The sequence below is a fragment of the Pseudonaja textilis genome, chromosome 2 (genome assembly GCF_049901715.1).
Source record: "Pseudonaja textilis isolate UNSWEBS1 chromosome 2, rPseTex1.2, whole genome shotgun sequence".
NCBI lineage: Eukaryota > Metazoa > Chordata > Lepidosauria > Squamata > Elapidae > Pseudonaja > Pseudonaja textilis.
Genome location: NC_141991.1, coordinates 187,613,100 through 187,638,255, shown reverse-complemented (window position 1 = coordinate 187,638,255; position 25,156 = coordinate 187,613,100). Strand labels below are relative to the sequence as shown.

At 36.2% G+C, this 25,156-nt stretch overlaps 1 protein-coding gene across 1 annotated transcript in view; it reads right to left on the bottom strand.

Moving 5' to 3' along the window:
* The window catches only part of PTPRD (protein tyrosine phosphatase receptor type D), a 1,248,962-nt gene that overhangs the window by 842,453 nt on the left and 381,353 nt on the right, over positions 1 to 25,156 (bottom strand). The window contains exon 6 of the mRNA XM_087926655.1: positions 16,282 to 16,325. The gene's annotated coding sequence lies outside the window, so the exon portion shown is untranslated. The remainder of the gene's footprint in view (positions 1 to 16,281; positions 16,326 to 25,156) is intronic.

The following is a 25,156-nucleotide window of genomic DNA, read 5'->3' as shown; positions in this document are numbered from 1 at the left end:
AGGTATCTGAGGGAGATTGAAGTTGTGTCATTAGCAGAACCAGAATTAAATAGAAAAAGAAAAACTTATTGAAAAAATGAGAAAGTTTTAAAACCAAAAGGTATACTTGGTTTGTGCATGGTTTTAAAAATATACCTCTGCATGTTCTTTTTCTTCCCTTGCATATCAATGTTAACTCTACCTATTCATTCTAATGTAACAAAAATCTCACAATGTTTTTCTGCTTTGACCCATCTTATTCTTACAGGTTGAGAAAACTGGACTTTATATTGTGTGGGCTATCAACATAATTGCATACTTTAGTTTTGAGAAAATTACAGCTGAGTTCCTCTTCTAATCTTAGGTATTCTGGGGCTTAAATAGTTTTGTGAGATTTGTGACAGATTTGCAAGAGAAGATATATCTTCTAGTTCCAGGAACCAGGGAGGGTTTTACTGAAACTGTTCTCCAACGTTTGAGAGCAAAATGTATGCGATAAGGTTAATTGAACTGTTGGATAATTAACAGTGTTATCATCTCCTGGTGCTGACAATATACGAGAATTGATCATATGCTGCACAATGCTTCAATGTCAGTGATGAACACAATTGCTAGTCTTTCAACATGCGCATGTATTTAACATCAAAGGTAATTACTGAAATATAGAGCTGTGCAAATCTTTTAAAACAGTCTCTTTCGAATGTGCAAAGAAGCATGGATGAAGCAAGTATTTTTGAGCCATTGAAGCAACTATGACATTTTTAGGCTGCATAAAGAACAATTTGCTTCATTTTGGTCCAGCAAAGTAAAATATGGCTGCTTCAATGATTTATGGAGAGATGGGTCGTGAATACTCCTTCGTAATGCAAAACACCTGCTTCAAATAGATTTCCACAGCTGGGTTAAATCTGAGACCCAGATCATTCAAATTCAATAATTTAAATTACATTTAAGAACCTTCAGGATATTTTTGTTTGAAATAGTAAGTCATGATGCTCACCATTCTCTAGAAAGTAATTGTTTTTCTGAGATAAATATGATGATACAACATTTGAATTCAAAGATATTATCCAGAAGTGCTGATAAGAGATTTAGGCATGATTCTCAAGATAAAACTGCATGGATTTGATGGTTGGTGAAATGCTGGTTTCTGGAGACTTCTTGATTGCCTTAGGAAAATGTACTGTGTGTGTGTGTGTGTGTGTGTGTGTATGTATATGTGTGTATATATATGGATCTTTGGTTGTTCGGGTTTTCTCCCGCGTAAGATTCGAAGTATCTAGGCAACGTTTCGATGAAGTCTCATTCATCATCTTCAGGCTTCTGTCTCCGGCTCTGTGCTTCTCAGAGTAATGGAGATTGCAGCTGCTTCCTCCTTTTAACTGCCAGTGGGGGTGGGACTTGATTGGGTGGGGGCTTGGCTGTGTTCTGATTGGGTGGGGGTGTATATATATATATATATATATATATATATATATATATATATATATATATATGTGTGTGTGTGTGTGTGTGTGTGTGTGTGTGTGTGTCTGTCTGTCTGTCTGTCTGTCTGTCTGTCTAGGTGTGTTGGGTCTTTTCCCATGTAAGATTAAGAGTATCTTGGCAATGTTTCAGTGAGGTCCCACTCGCCATCCTCTGGCTGGTGCTTTCGGCTTTGTGCGAGTGCAAGCAATGTGTGATCGGAGCTGCTGTCTCTCTATAAATACTGGTGGGGGGTGGGGGTGTGCTGGGCTGGTTGGCTGCACTGCTGCCTCTTGATTGATTGATGGAGTTGATGTTGGTATAATGGGCTGTGTGATGGTCTTGTGAGTTTTGTTGTGGAGATATCCTGGATCTTGTGCTGTGATCTCCTGGGTCATTTGTTTTGTAGTGATTTTTTTCCCATTAGCTTCCCATGTTTTAATGGCTTGGGTAATGAACCCATTGTGTGTGATGGCCTTGCAAGTTCTTTTGTTGTGGTATCCTGGGTCCTGCATTGTAATCTCCTGGGTTGTTTGTGTTTTGATCTCTTTTCCATTAGCTTCCTGTGTTGTAATGGCTTGGGTAATGGGTTGTGTGATGACCTTGTGAATTTTATTGCTTTGGTGTCCTTGGTCTTGTGCTGTGATTTCCTGGGTCGTTTGCTGTGTTGCAACTTCTTGAGTTCTTGTGGAGTGATTTCCTGAGTTTTCTGATGTGATATCCTGAGCGGGTGGCTGTGATGTAGCATTCTGGGTTTTAGTCTGGCTTTGCGTTTGGGGCCTGGGTCTGTGTTCTTGGCTTGTGTCAGCTTGTTTGGTTTTGGAGTCGTGGGGTGCGACAGCTGGCGAAGCAGATGTGGTCTGGTTTCTGGATGGTGGTTGTCCTTTGTTTATAGGATGGGTTTGGGCCTGGGTCTGATGAGGGGGATTGGCGGTGGTGCCCCGTGTTGTTTTGGGTCTGGTGTTGCTTTTCATGGCTGGAACTCATTTGTTGGTGAGGGCTAGTTTCCAGATGTCTGCTAAGCAGGAGGTATCGTCCCATTAATTCATGTTATGGGGGTGTTTCTTTATTTCGATGCCTTCCCTGATTATTCTCTTGCTGGAGTGTTCAGTGTTGGATATTAATTTGGTTCCTTCAAAATTAATTTTATGTCCTGTGGCTTTAAGGTGCTGGAAGAGAAAGGAAGTATTTTCTTCTTTTCTGACAAAAACGCAGTCGGGGGTCTGTTTGTGCCCAGGTGTTTGCTTGTGTTGTGGAGATTTTTTTGTTTGTGAGTGCAGGCTTCCAAATAATTGACAGCCTGGTGGAATCATCTCTTCATTCATGCTTTAACGTAATTGTCAATTATTTGGAAGCCTGCACTCACAAACAAAAAAATCTCCACACCACAAGCCAGGCAAACACCTGGGCACAAACAGACCCCCCCCGATACCTCCAGCTCAAACACGCCCCAACCAGGCACCCAGATAAACCTAGCTTCCTAATAAATGATAGCTGTCCATTTACTCAAAGCCAAGCCGCACTAAAAGCCTCCAATACAGGAAACAAAATGTTGCCAGCCAATCAAGACAAAAAAAAAAGCTACAAAACAGACAGAAGATATTAGAAACACCAATCAAGCAGAAAACAGCAAACTCCAAGACCAATAAACACAGACCAAGACTCCCAACCAATCAGTATGAAGAAAAAAACATTCTGGCACAGCAGTAGGCTAGCACCAAATTTAAAACAGAAACGGCTGTGAAAGTCTGACTCACAGATGACACAATTCAGAAGCCTGATGATGGCAGATGAGATTCTGCCGAAACGTTGCTACAACTTTAAAACCACAACTATAATGACGTGGGAAAATACCCGAACAAAGCTGAACAAAGCTATATATATATATAGTATATACATGTATGCATGTATACATGTATACATATACATATATACACATATATACATATATATTCCCTAATCATTTTATGAAAATTGTAGCACAAATCCATCTAATTATACAACCAAATTATAGATGATTTCTGTTTATAGATTTAGGATGGAAAATTGTTGACATCAATGAGTTTATTATAAAAATGAGCAACAGGGAAAATTCAAAGGAAAGAAATTTATGGAAGGAGGAAGGGTTCTCTGATGCTTATAATAATGCAATGTAGAATTGCTGATATAATGTTTGCTTTAGTTCTCGTTGCTTTTCATCAAGATGAAATTATAATACAATTATATAAGCAATTGGTTATCAGTTGTCTTACAGAATGTCCAATTCAGATTACTCATACATGGATAATATATGGTAAAGTAAGTGTGTCTACCATTTTACCATATAATTTAAGTTAATGTTATCCACTAAATGTGAATGTATTACAAGAGAGGTATAGCCTTACTAAATCCTTTATAACTGGTGGAAACATTCTTCATAACAATATTGATTTGATCAGCCTTTGTGTAATTTTTAATCTGTACTGTTGGTTGGAAGGTAAGAACATTCCATGTTGAGGGGGAAAATGTCCTTATTCCATATTCCCATTGTAGGTTTGCATAGGTATCCTATTATTAAGATAAGATATATTAGTGCTTCCTTCTCTTTGTACAAGGCAGGACCTATTTTTCTCAGATCAATTGTCTTGATCTTCAAGGAGTTGTTTGGACAAACCTTTGGAGAACTAGAATGGAGGCGGGAAATTTTCAGTATCCACCCAACAAGCTTCTGAAGAAGGTATTTGATCTTGTTACTTATTATTCTGTAGCTCTGTCTCTGTCTCTCTCTGTCTCTGTCTCTCTCTGTCTTTCTCTCTCTCAATTTGCCATCAGCTTCATTATTTAATTCATTTTTAAATTTATGATTAAAATATATTTTAGCTCTCCTGCAAGTCAAGTGAAAAAAAAAGGATGAATAAAATGACCATTTATTATTCAATAGAGAATAAAGAGCTGTGAAAATGTGCATGTAAGGATTAGCAGAAATGGCTTTTAAAGGCCATCATACAAATGGAGGGTGAAATTAGGAAGCCCATTTCAGCAAAAAAAAAAAAAAAAGTTTTTTAAAGAAAGCAGATAGAATAGTGTATTTTTTCTAAGATAACTTCAAAATAAAAGTTCTGTGAAAATTTCACTTGGAGAAATTTGAACATCAGTAATTGTGAAAGAAAGAAGCAATAGGGCGATAATTGGAAAGAAGAACAAAACGATTTGCTTCCTTTAACCACAGTAAAATATAAATGACCAATATTGCCTGATTTACTGATGTATCAAAAATGCATCATCCTTTATTAGGCAATAAAGGATAAATATTCTCTATAATGGAACAGAAGAGATAGAAATAGGCATTTATTTTCTAAGAAATGTAATCTATTCATTTTTTCAGATATTTACTTAATATTTTTATTTGATGGGCTACATAATTTAATGGTTCTGTTCCAGTAATGCTGGTGCATCAATCTTGAAGTTAAGAGGCTGAGAAATATCACAAATTATGTAGCTGATGCAGATTAAAAAAAGCATTTTAAAATGTTAATTGAATCACATGGAACATCTATATGTTCCTATTCATTCCTGAAGTTTGCATAGATTGTTTCACAGTATTTTCTTTCAGAATCACAATCATAATTTTGGGGAGCTACACTTTCTGTAGATACTACTTGTTTACTGACTGTTTTGTTTAGTGACCATTCAGAGTTATGGGAAAAAAAGCAACTCTGTGACCAATTTTCTCATTTATAACTTACTTGAAGGTCTGTAAAGCAAAGCAAAGCTTGTTGTGAGATGGTAAGCGCAAGCATGGTTTCATTTAGTGGCTGCTTCATTTAGTGACCAATTTAACAATCTCAATTGTGGTCATTCAAAGAGGACCCTATAAATGATTCTGTTGGTTTTTATAATCATCCCAGTGAAAAATACTTTTGTTAAATCTCATTGAGAAATTAAAAAAAAAGGGCTAAGGAAAGAATGCAATTCGCGTGAGCCATTGACCACAAAGATTTCTATACACAGGACAAGAAGGCACTATGTTTTTGCTGGCTTAGGAGCCTTCTCGTTGACAGATGAAGCCTGAGAACACTTCTGTTTCTTTTATGTCCACTGTACTGTTGTTTGGAAGTGTCATAGGATCTTCTTGTAAAATACAGTGAAGTTGCCAAGCTGGAAATTTTAGCATAACTTTCTTTAGAAAAAGGAGGGTGGAAATATTTAAAATATTCTAAACTGGGAGAACACCTGGAAAATCACAGCTTGATTTAAGGATAGCTGTTCCGGTAGAAGAGTACATGCTTAATTAAACACATTTTTTAAAAATAATTCTGCTGTGGCTGATAAAACTCATTCAGTAAAGCGTATCTTTTAAAGGGAAAAAGCAACCACGTCTTTTACAAAGTTATAAACTTAAGGTAAATGTTGCCTTTAGCTCCTGTAGAAACTCTGTAGATAAATCATAGGAAATATTATGATTAATAACTAGCAGAATGCAAATGAAGAGCTTCCTTCATCTACTGTTGTTTCTCAAATCTAATTCTGCACTACATCCCAAGAATCATAGCATGTTTTATGAAGCCCCATAAGTGAAAGGATTAGAGGCAGCCCGCAATTACGTTACTAAGTAAAGTGGTAGTTAAATAAGCTTTTATGATTTTTTTTTGCCATGGTTGTTAAAAGAGAGTTACTCATTTACTAAGTGAACTAGGAGGCCGTAAAGTGAATCCAGCTCCCTCCACTGACTTTGCTTATCAGAAACTGGCTGGGAAATTCGTAAATGGTGATCACATGACCCAGGGCTCCTGCAGCCACTGTGATTACATGCCAAGCACCCAAATTTTGATAACATAACCAAGGGGATGCTGGGACAGTCATCAATGTGAGTGTCAGTTTCCAAGTAATAGACCCATAAAACTCCAAGGCAGGTAGATTCCTCAAAGAATAGCTTTATTGGATAGGTCATATTGGCACATATCTGGTGAAAACAGACTCTGAAGTTTCCCATGGTTTTCATCTAATTAAAGGTTTGTCACTTTGTCAAAACAATCAGTCACATGGTCCAATCACAGCACTGTTTGGTTGCCTGGTGACATCACTCCGCCTTCCTCCGCCCAGGTGTGAGAATGTCCTTGGTTCCCAAGAGAAATTATTTTGTTTTTGCTACGGAATCCCAAGTATCTAAAATCCCCCTTCCCTATCCTTCAGCTCCAGTGTAGCAACACTGGAAAATCCAAGATGGCTTTGGTCAGGTCAGCTTCAGGGTTGACCATGAGGACTCGTTACAAGCCAATTTTTTCAGTGCTGTTGTAACTTTGAATGGCTGTTAACTGAATGGTTATAAGTTGAGGACTTATAGAAGTTTTATGTTTATTTGGCTTGCTAAATTCAAGATCCTCTGACTCCATAAAACATAAGTCAATGGTACAATTCTGGCTGGTATAAAGAGGTAGTTTCAGTATTATGACCACAACTGAGTCCAGAATTCCCATTGCTAAGTGGAATATTTGTTAAGTGAGTTTTGCCCCATTTTACGACCTTTCTTGCCACAGTTGGTAAGGGAATCAGTGCCGTTGTTAAGTTAGTAACACAATTGTTAAGTGACTTCCCCATTGTCTTTGCTTGTCAAAAGGTCACCAAAGATCATCACATGATCCCAGGACACTGCAACTATCATACATATGAACTAGTTGCCAAGCATTCAAATTTTTCACATGTAACCATGCAACAGTTGTAAGTGTGAAAAAAATGGTTGTAAGTGCTGTTGAAACTTTGAACGGTCACTAAACAAATTGTTGTAGATTGTAGGTTGAGGACCGTCTGTAGTACCTTTCCTGATTACAAGATTTTATTAAAAGGCATATGTTTTGGGGAGCTACAGCAAATTCCATTGAATATTCTTCCTCTATACTGTGTCCAGCGGTGGGCTGCTGGGGGTTCGCAGGGATTCAGGAGATCCTCTAGCTAAGATTCTGCAGAGTTCAGAGAACCCCCAAATCCCACTCCTGGCTGGTCCCACCCACCCTGCCCCACCCATCCCAAGAATCCCCACACGACCCATTTTGGATGCAGGTAAGTGCAGGGTGTGGATGGAGGCTCAGGGAGGGTGAAAAACGGGCCTCCCGGAAGTTCTGGAAGGCTGGAAACAGGCCCATTTCTAGCTTCCAGAGAGCTTCCAGAGGTCCGGCAGTCCATTTTGCCATGCCCACCATGGTCACGCCCACCCAGCAACCAGACAGAGAACTGGTTGCTAAATTTTTTGAAGCCCACCCCTGACTGTGTCGGTTTAGCCACTCTGATGGCTTCCAAATCCCTCCTGAGTTTTGGTTGTCACAGACTAACACAGTTCTCACACAGTTCTCACACAATGTGCCTTCTTTCGTGTCACTTTCTCCTCTTTTCACTTTTTCACAATTTGAAGGAATACAATTTTGAAGCAGGGAAAGGACCAGTGCAACTAAAGTTACTGGGCAACATAGATCAAATTGCATTTAAAAACTTCCCTAACTAGACGACTGACTGTTTTTAATTTTGCTACTCCCACTCTTTGCTAGTGATTTTTCTGCTGCAATTTGCACAGGAGAGAGAAGCGGATAGACATAATGCGGTTTGACCTTCTGCTTTTCCCCACAGCTACCCATTAAAGAAGGAAGCCTTCAAGGTATAAGTTGCTAGGTAGGAGCTTCAATTTTATAAAATGAGGCTTGACACACACACATGGTAAACCAATAAAAAATGTGACTCTCAGACTCTTTCTCTGAAGCCCTTCAGAGCTCTAGGACGCTTCCCCCCTCCCCCCTCCCCACCCGCAACCTAATTCATCTGCTATCCATTCAGCATTTGCTATTAATTCAGTGATATTTAAAATGCAATAGCCAGGGTGTGAAGTAGAGTGGAGATACCTGATATTTCTGAATAATATTTGCCCTAACAAAGGCCTGCATGTTACCTGCTGCCATTGCCTTCTTCTTCCTTTTCTTCCTTCTCCTGAAGGAATCTCCTCCACATCTGCAATTGAAAGGCTTGACATGGACTCCTTATGGAAACAGCTTCCTCTCTTTCGCCCATGTGCTTTCATCTGCCCCCCTCTTAAGCCTTTCGCTGCCTCTCTTGTCCATTTCACAAGTCCCAGCATCCATGTGGCTGTAGAATCACATGGGCTATGATTGTCTGCTCTACTGTTAAAATACTGAAGATGATGATACAACAGTGATTGGTCTCATTCGAGACAACGATGAATATGCATACAGATGGGAGGTTCTACAACTTGCCTGGTGATGTGACCAGAACAATCTGGAACTGAACACACTCAAAACCGTAGAAATGGTGGTAGACCTTAGGAAAAACCCTCCCATACTACCACCTCTTACAAGACTAGACATCACAGTATCAACAGTAGAGACCTTCAAATTTCTAGGTTCTATCATATCACAAGACCTAAAATGGACACCTAACATCAAAAACGTCATCAAAAAAGCATAACAAAGAATGTTCTTTTTGCACCAATTCAGAAAGCTCAAACTGCCCAAGGAGCTGCTGATCCAGTTCTATAGAGGAATGATTGAGTCTGTCATCTGCACCTCTATAATTGTCTGGTTTGGTTCTGCAACCCAACAGGACAGACACAGACTTCAAAGAGTAATTAGGACTTCAGAAAAACAATTGCTAACAACCTGCCTTCCATTGAGGACCTGTATACTGCACGAGTCAAAAAGAGGGCTCTGAAAATATTTACAGACCCCTCACATCCTGGACATAAACTGTTTCAACTCCTTCCCCCGAAACAACGCTATAGAGCACTGCACCCAGAACAACTAGACACAAGAACAGTTTTTTTCCTGAATGCCATCACTCTGCTAAACAAATAATTCCCTCAACACTGTCAAACTCTTTACTAAGTCTGTATCACTATTATTATTAATCCTCCCATCCTTCCTTTCACCCATCTCATCCCACTTATGACTGTATGACTATAACCTTGTTGCTTTTATCCTAACAATTTATATTGACTGTTTCCTAGTATGATTTGATTGCTTATTGTGCCCTATGACTATCATTAAGTGTTGTACCTTATGATTCTTGAGTCTTGACGAATGTATCTTTTCTTTTATGTACACTGAGAGCATTTGCACCAAGACAAATTCCTTGGGTGTCCAATCACACTTGGCCAATAAAGAATTCTATTCTATTCTGTTCTACTTAGGAACTTCCTCAGTGTCTAGGGAAATTCTCAGTCATCCAATTCATAGTTGTCCCAAAGGTGCTTTTATTTTCTTTGTTCATCCTTGAAGACGTTTCACTTCTTATTCAAGAAGCTTCTTCAGAACTGGGTTTTTTTTCTTTTTTGCCTTTTGAAAAAGCACCTTTGGGACAACTACCTCAGTGCTTTCCTATCTCATTCAGCCCTCAGTTACTTTTTATTTTTAGGGGGAAAAAAACCTTTCCAGTCTATTATATATCATTACAATTACTTGGTAGGGTCTTCCTGAAGTTCTAAATTGGGCTGACTTCTATTTGCAACTCTGCACAAACTACATTCTTACCAAGACAGTTTTTTTTTTCCCTTCATCTTTTAAATGGCAATGACATTTTGGGCTCAAAATCTTTTAAAAAGTATGCATTAGAGAAAGTTGCAAATAAAAATAAATATAATCCTTCTATGGTATGATTTAATTAATAGAGTTACATGGTTACCCAACTGACTAAGTGACTTGATGAATTATAACTGAATATATGCAAAGATTGAAAGTATTGGAGTTACACTGAGTTTTTCATCGTCTCCAGGAAACCTGAGAATGTGAATGAATGAAGGGCAGAGTATTCTTTCTGCTCTTATAAATGCAAGCTATCAGTCTGCAAATAATCTTTCAGGCTGATTCAGAAGATTAATTTATAACATTCAGCTTGATTCAGAAGTTGACAGATAAAAGTGTTTTTCTGCAGAATTACCCCTACATAGGAGATAAATGAAAATAATACTGGAAGTGGGTAGCCAGCATTTGGATCTGTGGAGTCCTTGGTGCTTCCTGGTCTTGATTGGTTGTTTGTTTTCAGATGTTTCATTACCTAACTAGGTAGCGTTTTCAGTGTGTGTGAGTGTAGGGTTTGCTCCCTGTTTAAATACAATAGCTTAGCCTGCTAATATGGTGAGTGGTTCTCTCCTTAGTGCTTCCTTGGTTAGGATATTGTTTTCTTCTTGACTGTTTGTCTGATGTTAATCCCTGCTTATTTGAGTGTTGGTGGCAGGAGAAAACAATTTTTGTTGTTGTTGTTTGTTTTTTCTTAGCTTTTTTATTGTCTCTTTTGAACGTGGGTTGATAAGGTTTATTTCTAAGCATCTCTTCTGATCTGGGTTCCCTAGTGTATATAGATTATACAGAAAAATTATAACAAGATAGGGTATGATGTGCATATCCCTAATAATCATTCACATAAATATGTCAGGGGTGAGAAACTCATAAAAGGTTGTTCCCCTTCCCACAGCCTAGAAATGTTTGCCCCTGTTTTACTATATGCCATTAAAAATGATACTTTTATTTGAACCTTGTTTCATGGAACTCTTTCTAAGGATTATCATGCTTTGTAATGACCTTATCTTGTAGAAACAAAAAGATGTGACACTATGATTTTATATGTTCTAGTGTAAAAAAGTTGAAAGTGGTATATATTAATATTCTTCACTGGATTTTCTTCTTTTTCACTTTATTGTTATAATTGTTCTTTTGGGGTGTTGTTTTTGTTTTTGTTTTGTCTGTAAAGTTACCCTATAACCGTGATGGCAAACCTGTGGCATGCGGAGCTATTTCTGTCAGCACGCGAGCCGTCACCCAGAACTGATTCACTGTGCATGTGCGTGCACTTTCCACCAGCCAGCTGATTGTTGGGTATCTTCAGCGCATGCACAGGGGCAGGACGTGCACAAAAGATGCGTTTGCATGCGTGGAGGTGGGACACATGCGGGAGAGTCATGCACGCATTCACAGAGGTGCACAGTGCGCACAGACGGCTGTGTGTACATGCACAGGGGGAGGGGGGCGTCATGCACGCATTGCATTATGGGTGCAGGAGTGCGTGCACTTTTGCATGCGACGACGAAAAGGTTAGCCATCACTACCCTACAAAATAATAAGCCTTAAAAATGCCTTGAAAGTTTATTGTTACAAGGTAGAGGCAAGTGTTGGCTACATGAAGAGGCATTGGTGACTAGATTGTTTCTCTTTTTTAAGGTTGCATTTTAACCATGCATCATTACGTATATTTAAAAACAAAAATATGTTTTAACATCAGTGTTATTTTTTTTTTGCTTGCTAAATTGATCATCATTGATTGACAGAAAATCAAAATGTACCACTTATACACATCAGAGCTTAAATAAATATAGATGTGTATATGCAAACAATCAAAACTAAAGGATTTGTGTTATTTACAACTGACCTCACATGCAGCCTGCAGCTATTTGTATGCGTTTGCGAAACCAAACCAAATCTATTTCAAATTTAACACTTTTTTCAGCTGAATTTTCAAGAAATCATTCTCTCTTACCTACAAACTAAAAATATCAAATCTTACCTCCATAATTATTATCTAGAGTTGATCTTGATTAATCTATTAAGCATTATTCACATTCCCAACTGTTTCTTTTATTTTAGTCTGTTCATCAATTTCATAGAGATCTCTATCCAACAAGAGTTAGCCATAGCTAATTACTGTTAAAAAATAATGTAATAAGTTATTCAAGACTAATTTAAAGTATAAACCTTGAGTAGGAGATAGAAATGATGGGTTTTTTTTCTTCTCTTATTGGTGTCAAAAGAGACCACCTTTAAAACTCATCAAGTAAAAACAGTAATGTTCAAAAGATTCAAAACAATTCTCTGTTATGTATTAGTAAATGTATTATTTGAAAAATTGCAGCTAAATTGGTAATTATGTTTTCCATGAAGTTTTCCTTTCTTTGAAGAGCACTAATAGAATATATATGAACTTACTTATCAGGCACAATTCCCTTTTTTCTGATATACAAAATTATAATTACATTTAGTTTTGTGGAAACTTGTTTCCTGAAATAAATTTATTGAAGATATTAGAATGAGACAAATATAAAGGATTTAATTTACAAAAGCTATTAAAAACACACCTTAGTGGAATGTGTATTTGAAGTTCAAATGAAAGACTATATCTGAATGCACTAATCCTTTGGAGAATCCGTGACACCTGTCATGCACTGTAAAGATTTATAAATGTTTTCTTTTGCAAAGTCAACTACAAACATCATAAGACTTTCTGTAAATATATCTTCTAGCCTCTTTGTTTGAGCAGAAATATTGGATTTCCCATATTATAGTTATAAACCAGAGAAGATTATTTTAGATTCTTTTAAAAATATTTGATTAATAGACTTCCACTTTTGCCCTGGGATCAAGTTTTAATCATTGTTTTAAGTATTTGAAAATATTTGAATTATGAATGCCAGAATAGCAAGTAAAGTTTCTTCCATATGCATTATTTTTACACAAACACATACACACACACACACACACACAGAGAGAGAGAGAGAGAGAGAGAGAGAGAGAGAGAGAGATACAGATATACATACATAGACACACACATACATACACAGCATCTTGGCAATAAGGACATAATAAAGCCAACCTCTTTAACACATTCTTTGGCTCAGTATTTGTAAACAGCAATGGATCATGCCCAGTATTTCCTAGTCGAACCACAGACATCTACAATGATCAAATATATATTGATTTTACAGAAGACAATGTTGAAAAAGCACTACGCAATCTAAAACCATCTCTATCTATTGGACCGGACGGAATATGTGCCTACTTCTTTAAAAAGCTATCCACTGCCATAGCCGAACTTCTCAGCATAATCTTTGAAAAATCTTTCAGGACCAGCTCCTTGCCTAACCTATGGTTACAAGCCATGGTCATCCCCATCTTCAAAAAGGGAGACCCCAGCCTAGTTGAAAATTACAGACCAATCTCTTTATGCTACGTCACCTGTAAAGTCATGGAATCAATTATTAACCAATCCATCATCCTCCACTTAGAAACAAACAACCTACTCTCTAATAAACAATTTGGTTTCAGGAAAAAAACTATAACGTAATCTGCAACTTTTACACTGCAAAAACATACGGACTACACAACTCGATCAGGGCAAAGCAATAGACGCAATCTACATAGACTTCTGTAAAGCCTTTGATTCAGTGGTACACAACAAACTACTCCTAAAACTAAAATCTTACGATATTTCTGGACATCTGCATTACTGGATAGAAGCATTCCTGCCAAACAGACAGCAAATAGTCAAAATTGGGAGCGTCCTATCAAATTCTGTACCTGTCAACAGTGGTGTTCCCCCAAGGCAGTGTTCTAGGACCAGCTCTTTTCATACTCTACATAAATGACCTCTGTGATCATATCAAGAACAACTGCATTCTCTTCGCTGATGATGTAAAGTTATTCAACATCACAGGCAATACTGCTACCCTTCAAAAAGACCTTGACTATGTATCAGAATGCTCAGACAAATGGCAACTTCAAATCTCACAAATAAATGCTCTGTCTTACATATTGGCAAAATAAATCAGAAAATTAAATACAGGCTGAATAGTCAAGGCCTTGTTGATGATCCAAAGTCTGTCAAGGATCTTCGAGTACTCATCTCAAATGACCTAAGTGCTAGAGCCCACTGTAACTACATAGCCAAAAAGGCATTAAGAGTTGTTAACCTAATCTTACGTAGCTTTTTCTCTGGTAATATTACATTAATAACTAGAGCATACAAAACATTTGCTAGACCAATACTCGAATACAGTTCATCCATCTGGAACCCACATTACGTATCTGATATTAACACAGTTGAGAAAATCCAGAAATATTTCATAAGAAGAGTTCTCCACTCCTCTACTCATTGCAGAATACCTTATACCACCAGACTCAAAATTCTAGACCTAGAAAACCTAGAACTATGCTGCCTTCGGTCCAATCTAAGTATAGTATATAAAATCATACATTGCAATGTCCTACCAGTCAATGAATACTTCAGCTTCAACTGTGACAACACAAGAGCAAACAATAGATACAAACTCAAGGTTAATCGCACCAAACTTGATTGCAGGAAATACGACTTCAGCAACAGAGTGGTCAATGTCTGGAATATTCTACCTGACTCTGTGGTTTTTTCCCCAAACCCCCAAAACTTTAACCTTAGATTGTCTACTATTTTCACCCCTTTCCTAAGAGGTTTGTAGGAGCATGCATAAGCACACCAATATGCCTACCGTCCCTGTCCTATTGTTTCTTTTTTATTTTTTTATTTTTTTCTTATATGTATCCATGTATTCATAACTATGTTTTTACTTATACCTATTATCTTGTAAGCAATTGACAAATTAAAAAAATAAATAATCTCACATGGCACAAAGGAACTGAAGCTAAACCCAGTACAATATACATAAATTATTTGCTTGTCATAAATACGCTCCTAAAATGCACATAACAATATTGCTAAACACATTAAAAGAATAGAGTTTTTTTAAATGCATGAAAGGTTTGTATTATAACCTACAGAGCTGTGGAATTTCAAGGTTTAATTGAATGCATACATTATTAACTATGTAAGGCATTCTGCAATACCAATTTTATAACTTTGCTTTTCATGATTTGAAGGAACCAATGTGCACATGGGTGAATGAATTGAAAAGAGGCCTTTATTGTGTGTCCCCAGTTTTTTTGCTTTTCTTTCTTTCAGTGTGTGTATGTGTGTGAAGATGTTGCAGCATAAGAAAAATTGACCTACTTCTTCATCTCTATAAAATGCATTTGGAGACATAAAGCCTAGAAGAGATCTGCCACCCCAATTTAAAATGTGTATGAACTGGCTGCTGTAATTTCTGATATACCCAAAGATGAAATCTTTAACTACTTCACAGACATTGAATCTAAGTCCCAGAAAAAGTTATGGAAATCCTAAATTCTGACCTGTAGAAATATATTTTAAAAAATCACATAGCACTAAGGAACACACCGAACAGTACAAATGATTGTAGGTCTTTAAGGTAGGCCAGGACAGGAACTAGATAACAAAAATATCTTTATTTTATTAAGAGAGGCAATCTCTCTCTCTCCCTCTATATCTCTCTGAAACTTGAAAGCCTGCTCGCATTTCCACTTCCCTTCTTTTTATAATTCTTTTTATACTAATCTTTGTGGCAATCTTTGGTTTCTTTCTCATGCTTTCTTGTTTCCCCAAATTTCTAAATTCACACTTTTATTAATAGCCATTGCATACATATGACAATGAACACTGGCTGCAAGTTCTACTGTGAAGGAACCCAAACTAGAAACATATTTCATTTTGTACATTTATCAATAGCCTCTGGTAATTATTGACAATATGATTACAATCCTCTTTAAAGACCTTAGAGACTAGGTCAGTAGGTCATACTACTAAGATCCTTAGTAGATCATATAACGAGGAAAATCTATTCCTGCTATCCTCCTCTTCCTCCTCCTCCACTAACAAGTGAAAATCATACCCACAAAGTACTGTATATAGAATGTTATGTGAACTATATATCTTTATATAACTTTAATATTGCCTTTAATATTGCCTATATAAACTCTAGCTCTTATATGCTGTTTTAATTGATATGACCAGTAATCTATGAAGTATTATATTTCATGAGCTGACCTTATTTCCTAAATAACTTAGTTCAATCAATGTTTAAGAATAATGTATCCAACTGTGATCAATTTTTCCTATATACACATAAACATATACATATGCATGCATACACACACACACACGCGCATACATACTGTGGATATAAATATACATAAATAGGTGACTTACTCTTTTCCAAGGCACATCCTGTTGTTGTGTCTCAGGACAGAGGGCTGAAAGAAGAAACAAAAATGTTTTTTTTAATATCACTATGGATTTATTTATTTAATGTATGAGCACTACCCTTTGAAAGGAAAGGAAATGTTTATTCATCCTTTTGTAACTTGGAAATGTCCCCAAAATTCTAATATATACATTTTTCAACAAACACTGTTGAAAGATGTTTGATATTAAAATGGACATATTGATAGGGGTTCTCCCTTTTCTTTTTTCTGGTCCTGTCCTTCAGAAATAATGCACATATTCTGGTTAGTCAATCATACATCTGGAATTTTAGATTTTTCCTTTTGTTGGAATTAACGTACAGTGACATTTTGTAACATTGTGTTATGCATTCAAACACTGTCCATGCAGTCATATATAGTAAGATACATCTCATTCCTTTTAAAAACATTTTACATGATTACACTATAATATAATACTAATATATGATGCAAAAGCAAATTAAAGAAATAATTGACTTTCTATTTCAACATTATGCTCTTAGAAGATTCTGGACTGGATTTGGACGAAGGGAGTTCTAGGGGGTGGAATTGCAGACTACAGGAACTAGCAGCGCTACTCAAGTGACCCAGAGGACACAGATAAACCTCCATGGGCTTCAACAACCCTCTAAAAGGATGAAAACTACCAGCTGTCTCCAAGGAATATAAATCCTTCCATTCCCCACCATCCTGTCAAACTTGAAGAAGCTTCTTGGATGAGAAGTGACACGTCTTCAATAGAAAAAAAACCAAAAAAATTCCGGTTGCCTCCTGAAAAAGCATCTTTGGGACGACCATGATCTGAAAGGCTGAGAATCTTTACAGATCTGGAGAAAGTTAAGAGCACCTAAACAATCCAATTATGATTTTCCTGGAATTAAAACCATATACAGGTAGAAAGTGATAGTGGTCCCCAAATCATATGACTGGAACCATTGGGCATTTTATACATTACTTGCAGCAGTTATATGTTTTCTAGATTTTTAAGGGGGTAGGTTGGGGTCAATTTAAAATGCAGTCGCTTTAAGCTCCTTTAGTTTTTGTAAAAGATTCCAGGGTGGTCTAATACATATGTCAGTAAGAAGTGATCAAGAGAGGAAGGAAATAGAAAATGATCCTGCCGAGAGTCTGAGATTCTCAGTCATCCAGTCCATCAAAACCAACTCAGTAAAGTTGGATAAGGTAATTTGTTGGGATGGTGGGGAAAAGCATTTGATATAGGCATAAAATCCAATTGAGCAATACATGGTACAAAGACTGTTGGTGGCTAATCTTTACTAGGTTGTGGCCTATCATTTTAAAATGCTTTAAAATGCGTTGATGAGAAAGATTTTTTTTTAAAAAAAAGAGGTCAATTCCAAAAAACTGTCTTTGCAGTTCACCTTTAAGTATACAGCCTTTATCTTGTCACTCATTAAACTGTCAAATTGTCTCTTGCTATTTTTTAAAATCAATATCTATGCAGATTTTTTAAAAATACTGTACATATGCTGCATACATTTTGCTATTCTACTTCAAGATGGGGAGATAGTTCTAGAAAATTAGTTTCTCACATTCCTTTTAAATTAAATCATCTCAAATATAAGCTGAAAGACTAGAGGGTATTATTAAAGTGAAATAGAGCATGCAGAATAGAGGAACTGGGAAGAAAGGAAAGTTAGAAATGGTACACAGACATGCCCACAAGGATATATTAATATAATATTTATCATCAACTATGATAGTAAAATGCAAGCATGATGTTTTATTTTTATTTATTTATTTGTTGAGCATATATTAATTAAGAGATATAAGTATAAACATGATTATTAATACATGAAATTGATATGAATAAAAGAGAACATCAGGACAGGGACAGTAGGCATGTTGGTGCACTTATGCACGCCCCTTAAAGACCTCTTAGGAATATGGTGAGGTCAACAGTAGATAGTCTGAGTTAAAGTTTCTGGGGTTTGGGGAAGAAACCACAGAGTTAGATAGAGTATTCCAGGCAGTGACCACTCTGTTGCTGAAGTCGTATTTCCTACAATTGAGTTTGGTGTGGTTTACCTTGAGTTTGTATTTATTGTGTGCTCGTGTGTTGTTGTGGTTGAAGTTGGAGTAGTCATTGATGGGTAGGATATTGTAATAGATAATTTTTGGTACTATGCATAGATCAGACCAAAGGTGGCATAGTTCTAAGTTGTCTAAGCCTAAAATTTCAAGTCTGGTGGCATAAGGTATTCTGTTATGAGTAGAGGAACGGAGGACTCTTCTCATGAAATATCTCTGAACTCTCTCGATTGTGTTAATATCTGATATGCAATGCGGGTTCCAGACAGATGAGCTGTATTCGAGAATTGGTCTAACAAAAGTTTTGTATGTTCTAGTTAGTAGTACAATATTACCAGAAGAAAAGCTATGCAGGATTAAGTTAACTTTTAATGCCTTTTGGGCTATGTTGTTATAGTGGGCTCTAACACTTTTAATGTAACTTTTAATGTTGATTTTTCCCCTAAATAGTTTGCGCAATAATTTATTGGACTGCATCTGATGGAAAATATAGTACTAGATTTCCAAATGTTACTAGTACATGGACAAACCTCATTGGTATCAGGTTAGACATACATGTTTAGTATATTGGGTTAAGAACAAAAATACATATTTGTAAAAAAAAAAAATCACTGTAGAAATATTGAAAAATTCATTTGATGCTACTTATATTATTTGAATTAAATTTCCATTAATATATTTAAGTTTGTATTAATTTTTCAATTCAAGGCGCTGGTTGTCATCTTTAAAGCCCTTCATGGCTTGGGACCAGGTTACCTGAGGGAACGTCTCTTGCCAGTCACATCTACCCAACCCATCAGAGTGGGGGTGCAGGGAATGCTGTGGGTCCCATCCCTGAGGGAGATACACCTGGTGGGACCCAGAAGAAGGACCTTCTCAGGGGTGGTGGCTGCCTCTCTCTGGAACATCATTCCCCCAGAGATTAGAACGGCCCCCACTCTAATACTCTTCCAGAAAGCACTGAAGATCTGGCTCTGCCAGTGGGCCTGGGGAACCCAGAGTGGGATGGATCCCATTAAATGGCTCATGTGATCTGCTGTTGCCAGGGCGTGGGGTGGGGGTGATTTTATTTTTTTATACTATATTAATTTATTTGATTCTTTTTATTAGTTTTATTATTTTAAATGTAATTTCATATTCTGTAAGCCGCCTTGAAACACCATGTGTGAACAGTTTATATATTGTCAACCCAACTACGTTATTTACACATACATAGCAGGTGGCAATATAAATTCAATAAATAAATAAATAAATTTGTATTTGTATGGAAGCTTAATATAAATACTGTTCCTCTGAGGGGTTATAATAGATGCCTCAGGTCTCTATTGAAATCTTTTGGTTTAAATATCAACATGATTGAAGGGTAGAGATTTCAAATTTTCTCTCCCCAAAGCCCTTGGAATCTACATGCTTGTCCTGTTTCCTGTTTTGGGATAGTCACATTGCAGTTTCTGTTCTGCTGTCCCTTTTACAGGAAGCACCTTATTTGATACGCACTCCATAAATTTGATACGTCCTCCATTGGCATCTAGCATGTGCCTGACTCCTCTCCTTGCTCTTGACTTTTCAGGAGGTTCTCACAATTAGATAACAACTTTGGTAACTTGAGAATTTTGTAGAATTTATTATAATTTTGTATATTTCTGCACTGGCTTCTAGGAATTTTCCACTGGCTTCTAAGAATTTTCTATCATGCAAAGAATAGTTTTATAGGCCTTGGTATCCCAGAACAATCTGAGGCAAAAGAAGAAGGAGATGACAGAGAATGAAGTGGCTGGATGGAATCACTGAAGCAGTCGGCATGAGCTTAAATGGACTCTGGGGGCAGGAAGAATGGACTTAGAGGACAGGAAGGCCTGGAGGAATATTGTCCATGTGGTTGCGATGGATGGGACACAACTTTGCGACTAACAATACTTCCAGTCCTTAGCCATCATTGCTGTTAAGCAAATGCTACCTTGGAGTCTAATCTGTGTACCTCTCTTCCTTTTACTCATTGTTTTTTAAGATGTCTGTTCATTATCCTTTTCCCCTTAACCAAGCCCCAAATAATGAAGGCAACCATTTTTTTTTCTTGCACACACAGCATACTGTACAAACAGACAAATTCTGACTATAGCTTTACCCTACTTATTTAACCTACAGACTGATCTCTAATTTGGCTTTAACATTCAGTATAGTTTTTCCCTGTTATTTCAGTAGAGAGATGCAATATGTGATGAAGCATCATAATTATTGTTGCTATTATATACTCTCTTTTGAAGAATACTCAGCAAATATTCATAATTTGAGAAGTTCAAGCTTTATCCAAAAACCTATGAAGTGTCCAAATACCGCCATATATCCTTATTCCTTTTGTTCTTATTATATCACTCAGACAGGTTATAATCACTGTGATTAATTTTGCATTAATTTTGTAATTAGCCAACCCAACAAAAGACAACAATATGGGTTAAACATTGGCCTCTAAAATCATATATCATTACACAACTTTCTTATCTGCATTCCAAAGTATAAGGCTGATATAGACATTAAACAAATATAAATATAAATGTTGTGTATATTAATTAGAAGCTCTTCCTCTGAGGAGTAGTGTGATTGAAGTATTGGAACTGAAGGGGGGGGAAACCTCCTATCAAAATTAAACCTCTCTCTCGAAAATGCACTCAATTACTATCAAAGGGCTTAAAGTATTTAACCTTTAAAGTAAGAGTATTGCCTAGTATTGATTTATCAGGAATTACAAGCTAAGAAAACATGCTATGTTTCAGTTTGTTGATTACCTTCAAGGATATTCTTCTTTACAAAGACCATCTAGCTAGGGAATACTTAATTCCTTGGAACAGCTTGTCAATTATCGGCAAATATACTGAGTTAAAAAAAAAAAAACATCACTACCTCAAAAAAATGGAGAGAGCAAGCAAAAATTAACTAGTCATTTGAATATCACATTTATTTTGACATTGCTGAAGCTATAAATGCCAAAGTAAAAGTTCGCTTTGCACGTTTATGAATAAAAGACACCTACATGTTTAAATAATATTTTGTGAATTTCCACATACTTAGAAAAATGGAATTCTTAAAATTTGAAATGTCAAAGGGTGGATAAAAACATCAGCTTTGAAACATTATTTTGACCAGCCTTCTTTAATCTATTGACCTTCATTTGTATTGGGTTACCAGTCTAATAGTTACTGATCACTTCTGATGAGCCCCAAAATTTACTGCCCTTCTATAATATGTCAAGTTAAATAAATATAGAATAGAATAGAATTCTTTATTGGTCAAGTGTGATTGGACACACAAGGAATTTGTGTTTGGTGCATATGCTCTCAGTGTACATAAAGGGAAAATACATTCATCAAGAATCATAAGATACAATACTTAGTGATAGTCATAGGTTACTAATAAGCAATCGAATCATACTAGGAAACAAATGAAACAATATAATTTGTGAAGATACAAGCAATACGGTTGTAGTCATAAGTGGGAGAGATAAGTATTAGGAAGGATGAGAAGAATAATAGTAATACAATCTTACTAAATAAGTTGACAGTGTTGTGGGAATTAGTTGTTTCACAGAGTGATGACATTCGGGAGAAACTGATCTTGTGTCTAGTTATTCTGGTATGCAGTGCCCTATAGCATTGTTTTGAGTGTAGAAGTTGAAACAATTTATGTCCAGGATGTGAGGGGTCTGTAGATATTTTCACAGCCCTCTTCTTGAATCATGCAGTATACATTCTTCAATGGAAGGCAAGTTGCTAGCAATTGTTTTTTCTGGAGTTCAAATTATCCATTGAAGTATGTGTCCATCTTGTTTGGTTGCAGAGCCAAACCAGACCATTATAGAGGTGCAGATGACAGACTCAATAATTCCTCTTGAATCAGCAACTCTCAGGGCAGATTAAGCTTTCTGAGCTGGTGCAGAAAGAACATTCTTTGCTGTGCTTTTTTGATGACGATTTGATGTTAGATGTCCATTTTAAGTCTTCAGATATGATAGAACCTAGAAACTTGAAGATCTCTACTGTTGATACTGTGTTGTCTAGTATTGTAAGAGGTGGTAGTATAGGAGGGTTTCTACTGAAATCTACCACCATTTCTATGATTTTGAGTGTATTTAGTTCAAGATTGTTCTGGTTGCACCACAAGGCTAGTTGTTCAACCTCCCGTCTGTATGCAGATTCATCATTGTCTCAAATGAGACCAATCACTGTTGTATCATATGCACACTTCAGTACTTTAACAGAGGGATCTTTTGAGATGCAGTCATTGGTATATAGAAAGAAGAGAAGTGGAGAAAGCACATAGCCCTGGGCTGCTCCTGTACAGGTATCTGATGGGATTTTGTCTAGCTTCACCTGCTGCTTCCTGTCTGTTAGGAAGCATATGATCCATTTACAAGTGTGGTCAGGTACAGCTAGCTGATTTAATTTAGTTAGAAGAATATCTGGAATGATGGTATTGGGTTTATTTTAGTATGGATATACATTCCAAACAGATACCATTAGTCAACTTGTAATTGTCAAACTTTAGGGCCAATCTTAACTACAGTATTATAGAAACTAAAAATGCAAAGTGAACACACATACTAAGTACATTCATCTTAAGAGAGGAATTTAGAAAAGGACTGGGGGACATTGACTTTCCCTTTATGATAGAGGATCGTTACCTGATCTAAATTGGGTAAATCCTAAAACATCTTTTCTAATCAATATTTATGTGTTTCCATCCATGAATATTTCTTTTACTTTTCACGCAAATTTCTTGTGTGCCCAATCATACTTGGCCAACAAAGAATTCTATTCTATTCTATTCTATTCTATTCTATTCTATTCTATTCTATTCTATTCTATTCTATTCTATTCTATTCTATTCTATTCTCTCATCCTCCAATTATTTCTATCATTCTCCAATACCAAACTGTACTTCCAGGATTTCTTATCTTCTTTTAAGTATGCATGCTTCTCATTCCATGCAGAGAAGTAAACTGAATCACAGTTGAACTTTGGTGATAGGGCAAAGTGCCCTGAAGTGTTATGTAGCCTTTTGAATCTATTGTGGGGTCAAACCAAGATGACTAAATCGAACAAATAGTTTTATTTATTTAAGCTGTAGTCTACTAATACCCAATACAAACACGTTTAGAATATTAGGGGAAATAGAAAATTGTAGATATCCCAAGATAATTTTGAATTACTTTGTTAATAAAGCAACAATTCGCCAAATATGTATAAAATAATCTTTAACTAAACTATTACTATGGTTAGTCAAAACTTTTTGCTGTGGTGGTGGTTTTTCAGCCAATGCAATTTCCCATGGTTTAAAACCCCATTGATCGAAAAACCATGTATGTTAATTTTCCAATGTTTTGCAACAGTAAATCTGGCAGCTAACAACAAAATTGGATTAATTTCTAATGTAAATCATTGTAAAATCCCTGGGAAACACAACAGTAAAGCCACAGTTGAATTAATTATTAATGATTATAGTGTATATTTCCAACTCCTTTAAAAAGTACAAAAAGAGTAAATAAATGGACAGAGGTAGTAATACTTTTGTAATAATATGTCCGATCAGCTAAATTAGAGGCTAACATGGAGCACAATAGTCTTCTACTTGTGACCACAATTGAGCCCAAAATTTCTATTGCTATTTGTTAAGTGAATTATGCCTCATTTAACAATCTTTATTTGCACAGTTGTTAAGTGAATCACTGGTTTTTAAGGCAATAACATAGTTGCTAAGTGAATCTGGCTTCACTGTTGACTTTGCTTGTCAGGAAGTCACAAAAGATGATCATATGAACCAAGGACACTGCAACCATCATAAATATGAGTCAGTTGCCAAGGGTCTGAATTTTGATCACGTGACCATGGGATGCTGCAACAACTGTATGAAAAACGGTCATAACTTTGAATGGTCACAAAATGAACTGCTGTATGTTGAGGATTACGTGTAGATTCTTGGCAGCCATTTCTGAAGTCTTCATCATTATTGATTGAAATAATACATGATATATCAAAATTAACTTCAAGTACTGACACTATATTTATTAATTTCATGTTTACTTAGCTGTCTTAAGAATGTAGAATGAAGTTAGAAGAAAAACAAACATATCACCTGTAAACAGATTTATTAGAAGATATTTTGCCTTCATCTTGAGACTTTGAACGTTGTTATTCCTTTCAGTAATCAGTAAAGCCAATACTACTATAATTAAATTATATAAAAAGCTATATTTTGGTACTGCCCTTATCTCTTCTGCTCCATGATACTAATTACTACTTGTGTTGCTGATACCACTAATGGATTGTAGCTAAAATTATATTTACTTGCAGTAACAAATATTTGACAGGTTTTTTTTTCTATCAACAATTTAAAAGATACTGAAAATGAAAAAGTGACTGAAAGTGTATTGGCTTGTCACGATAATTAAAAAGTTCACCGTCTAACTGAACTATATGAAGATGGCCTTCTCAGATGGTTTTTAATCTAAAGAAGAAAAACAAAGTTCTAGTCAGGTTCCACAAAGTCTACAACTTGGTGAGCCAAATTATAGCACCAAAGTAATTGCAATATATATATATATATATATATATATATATATATATATATATATATATATACATACACACACACACACACACACACACACACACACACACACACACATATATATATATATATATATATATATATATATATATATATATATATATATATTATTTGTGCAGAGTTTGTCATCATGGAAGACACCTCAAAGACAAGCGCTTGCCTTCAAA